Genomic DNA, 4,931 nt, shown 5'->3' with positions numbered 1-4,931 from the left:
CAAGCTGCAGAATATTCATTCTTCTCAAGTGCACATGGTCATTCACAAAGATAGATCACATGTTAGGACACAAAACAAGTCTTTATAAGTTCAAGAAGATTGAAATCATATCAAGCATCTTCTCAGATTACGAAGGAAAGAAATTAGAAATCAACTATAGCAGTGGTCGGCAAACTGTGGCGCGCCAGCCACATGCGGCTCTTTGGCCCCTTGAGTGTGGCTCTTCCAGAAAATACCACATGCAGGCGTGCACGTACAGTGCAATCGAAACTTCGTGGCCCATGCACAGAAGTTGGTATTTTGTGGAAGAGCCACACTCAAGGGGCCAAGGAGCCACATGTGGCTTGCGGGCCGCAGTTTGCTGACCACTGAACTATAGTAAAAATACTCAAAAACATTCAAGCACATGGAGGCTAAATAGCATATTATTTCTAAAAAATATACTTTTATTAATTTCCAAGAGGAAGGGAGAGGGAGAGAGAGATAGAAACATCAATGATGAGAGAGAATTATTGATTGGCTGACTCCTACATGCCCCACACTGGGGATCCAGCTCTCAATCAGGGCATGTGCCCTGACTGGGAATTGAACCATGAACTCCTGGTTCATAGGTTGACATTCAACCTCTGCGCCACACCAGCCAGGCTAAATAGTATGTTATTAAACAATGAATGGATTATCAATGAGATCAATCAATAAATAAAAACTTCTGGAAACAAATGAAAATGAACACACAGCAACCCAATCTCAGCAAAAGCAGTCCTGAGAGTGAAGTTCATAGCACTACAGGCCTACCTCAAAAAATAAGAAAAATTAACAATAAACTACTTAACTCTACAACTTAAAGAATTAGAAAGGGAACAAGAAAAGCCCAGGGTAAGTAGAAGGAAGGAAATAATAAAGATTAGAGCAGAAATAAATGACACTGAGACTATACAAACAAACAAACAAACAACATATCAATGAAACCAAGAGCTGGTTCTTTGAAAAGATAAACAAGATTGATGAACCATTAGCCAGACTCATCAAGAAACAATGGGAGAGGAACCAATAAAATAAAACCAGAAACGAAAGCAGAGAGGTAACAATTGACACCACAGAAATACAAAGGATTGTAAGAAAATACTATGAACAACTATATGCCAACAAGCTGGACAATATGGATGAAATGGACAAATTCTTAGAAAAATACAACCTCCCAAAACTGAATCAGGAGGAATCAGAAAACTTGAATGGGCCAATAACAACTGATGAAATAGGAGCAGTAATAAAAAAACAAAAAACAAACACCTCTCAGCAAACAAAAGCCCTGCTCCAGATGGCTTCCCAGGGGAGTTTTACCAAACATTTAAAGAACTAACACCCATACTCCTCAAACTATTCCAAAAAATGCCAGAGGAAGGAACACTTCCAAGCTCTTTTTATGAGGCCAGCATTTTCCTAATTCCAAATAGACACTACAAAGAAAGAGATTTACAGGCCAATATTCCTGATGAACATAGATGCTAAAATCCTCAACAAAATATTAGCAAATTGCATTTAGCATTATATTAAAAAGATCATACACCATGACCAAGTGGGATTTATTCCATGGATGCAAGGCTGGTACAATATTCACAAATTAATAAATGTGATATATCATATAAGCAAATTGAAAGACAAAAATCACATGATCATACCAATAGACGCTGAAAAAGCATCAACAAAATCCAACACCCATTTTTTAAAATAATATATATTTCATTGATTTTTTACAGAGAGGAAGGGAGAGGGATAGAGAGCTAGAAACATCCATGAGAGAGAAACATTGATCAGCTGCTGCTGCACACTCCCTACTGGGGATGTGCCCACAGCCAAAGTACATGCCCTTAACCAGAATCGAACTTGGGACCCTTTAGCTTTTTCTTATCTGTGAAGCTCTTTATCTGACCTTCAATTCTGAATGATAGCTTTGCTGGATAAAGTAATCTTGGTTGTAGGTTCTTGCTATTCATCATTTTGAATATTTCTTGCCACTCCCTTCTGGCCTGCATAGTTTCTGTTGAGAAATCAGCTGACAGTCGTATGGGTACTCCCTTGTAGGTAACTAACTGTTTTTCTCTTGCTGCTTTTAGGATTCTCTCTTTGTCTTTTGCCCTTGGCATTTTAATTATGATGTGTCTTGGTGTGGTCCTCCTTAGATTCCTTTTGTTTGAGGTTCTCTGCGCTTCCTGGACTTGTAAGTCTATTTCTTTCACCAGGTAGGGGAAGTTTTCTGTCATTATTTCTTCAAATAGGTTTTGAATATCTTGCTCTCTCTCATCTTCGGGCACCCCTATAATTCGGATGTTGGTACGCTTGAAGTTGTCCCAGAGGCTCCTTACACTATCTTCATATTTTTGGATTCTTTTTTCTTTTTGTTTTTCCGGTTGGGTGTTTTTTGCTTCTTCATATTTCAAATCTTTGATTTAATTCTTGGGATCCTCTAGTCTGCTATTGGGTCTCTGTATAATATTTTTTATTTCAGTCAGTGTATGCTTAATTTCTAGTTGGTCCTTTTTTATATCCTCGAGAGTCTCACTAAATTTATCAGTGGTTTCTATAAAATTCTTGAAAAACCTTAAAAGTGTGGTTTTGAACTCTATATCCAGTAGTTTTCTTTCCTCCATTTCTGTCATTTGTGAGCTGTTTCTTTGCCTCTGCATTTTGGCTGCTTCCCTGTGTTGGTAGAGTGGCTTTGTGTGCTAGGTGTCCTATAGGGCCCAGTGGCTCAGCCTCCCCAATTACCTGAGGTGGACACTCTTGGTACACCCCTTTGTGGGCTTTGTGCACAGTCTTGTTGTAGTTAAGCCTTGATTGTTGTAGGTATCACTGGGAGGAATTGACCTCCAGGCCAATTGACAGTGAGAATCGGCAGTGTCTGCAGTGGGAGAACTTCTGTGCTGAAGACACCCTTCTGGGGCAAGACTTGCTTCAGTGGGGCTTTTGTGCTCACTGAGTCAGTCCCCTGAGTGTGTTCCTTATGGATCCGAGGAGTTGTAATCTGGATGGTCCACTCTGACCACTGGGTACACTGGCTCTTGGATCTCTAAGGAGGTGCTAATTTAGCCTCTGCTTAAGGCTATCCAGCAGAAGCGATGGAAAGATCTGAAGATTCCTTTTCTTTGTTTGGAGTTTGGAGGTGCCTAGATGAGTCCCAGCTGTGAAGCAATGCAAGCTGCTGTGGGGCCTTGGGACTTCTTTTTGGATGTTCTGGGTCTCTCTGACCCAGCTGCAGTTTGTTAGATAATTTTCAGATTGCAAAGGGCTAGGGCATTCACATGCAAAAGCCTCTGTGCACAGCTTGGGTGGAGGCAGGGTCTCAGGGAATCAACACGGCGGAGCAAACAGCTATGGCTGATCCTCAGCCTTGCCCTAAGAGGACCTGGGTCTTACTGTTTCGCGGTAATCACTGCAAGCACCTCTGAGAGAAAGCTGCCCTCGAGTTCTGCCCGATGCCAGACAGTCCAGTTTCTCCCTGTATGAGTCTGAGTCCCCAGAGACTTGCCTGGAACTGGAGTTCAGAGCAGTCGGGAGCTTGAGTCTCCCTCCCGATTGAAAAAGACAGCCTCAGTTGCTGGCCCTTTCCACCTGCGCCTCCGTACCTCTGCACTTTACTTCCACACTGCACCTCCTCTGCGTCTCAGTGTGCTTTTCTCTTTCCTTCCAGTTGTAGAATTTCCACTCGGCCAGCCTTCCTGTGGTTATGGATGATGTCCATTTTGTCTTTTAGTGTTATTTTGAAGTGGTTGTGCGAGGCAGCAATTTCTGGTGTTTACCTATGCCGCCATCTTGGTTTTCTCTGATATTGTTTTTCTTTTAGCACTTTGAATATATCATTCCATTGCCTTCTGGTCTCCAAAATTTCTGATGAGAAATCTGATTGAGGATCCCTTGTATGTGATGATTCACTTTTTCCTTTCTGCTTTCAAGACTCTTTGTCTTTGTCTCTCAACAGTTTGATTACAATATGTCTTGGTATGGGTCTCTTTGACTTCATCTTACTTGGAGTTTGTTGGGGTTCTGTAATATTTATAATTAAGTTTTTCATAAAATTTGGGACGATTTAAGCCATTATTTCTTCAAATGATTTCTCTGACCCTCTGTCCCTCCCTCTCTTCTTCTGGCACTCTCACAATGTATATGTTAGTCTGTTTGATGGTCCCTTAGGCTCTTTTTACTTTTCTCCAATCTCTCTTTTTCTTTCTTTCTTTCTTTCTCTCTTTCTTTCTTTCTTTCTTTCTTTCTTTCTTTCTTTCTTTCTTTCTTTCTTTCTTTTTTTCATACTCAGTAACCTCAATTGTTCTATTATTAATTTTTCAGACTCACTTTTTGGAATGCTCAAATCTGCCTTAAGATCCCTTTTGTAAATTTTTATTTTATTTATTTTATTTTTTTGTTCACACAAAGAAAATTTATTAGCATAAAACAATAATTTGAGGAGTCCTGCTCACAGACAGTGACCACAGTGGCTCCCCTTCCTGTGGGTTTTGTTGGAGAGGGAGGGGATAATAGCCTTAATCTGTCCGATCTTTATTCCTGAGCGAGCAAGGGCTCTGAGAGTTGATTAGATCCTGGCTCAGGGGTGTGAATCCTATTTATTCCTGCAGCCTTGAGTTTATGTGGAGGCCAGTGATGCCCAGGTGTTTGCACCTCTGGGTCACATTCTAAGCAGCCAACATGGCAGAATATGGAGAGGAATCATCTCATTCAGCCTTTACCTTCATCCTACCAGTCACATGGCAGATGGTTGCCTTATCAGAAAGATCAGTGACATGGGCAAAAGTATCATTGAAGGCTGCAAAGATGTGGAGAAGACTAAATATATTTTATTCTTCAACCACCTACAGTTTGAGGCTGATGACCTGTTCTTCCTTCTTTTCCTCCCCCTTGCAAGGTGCCATTTCTGTGTG

The 4,931-nt window shown here is 41.0% G+C and overlaps 1 pseudogene; it reads right to left on the bottom strand.

Annotated features, from left to right (window-relative positions):
* Positions 1 to 4,468: 4,468 nt before the first annotated feature.
* LOC132232551 (small ribosomal subunit protein uS11-like) lies at positions 4,469 to 4,931 on the bottom strand (annotated as a pseudogene).

The sequence above is a fragment of the Myotis daubentonii genome, chromosome 4 (genome assembly GCF_963259705.1).
Source record: "Myotis daubentonii chromosome 4, mMyoDau2.1, whole genome shotgun sequence".
In the NCBI taxonomy this organism is placed as follows: domain Eukaryota; kingdom Metazoa; phylum Chordata; class Mammalia; order Chiroptera; family Vespertilionidae; genus Myotis; species Myotis daubentonii.
This window is presented reverse-complemented; position numbering and strand designations above follow the sequence as displayed.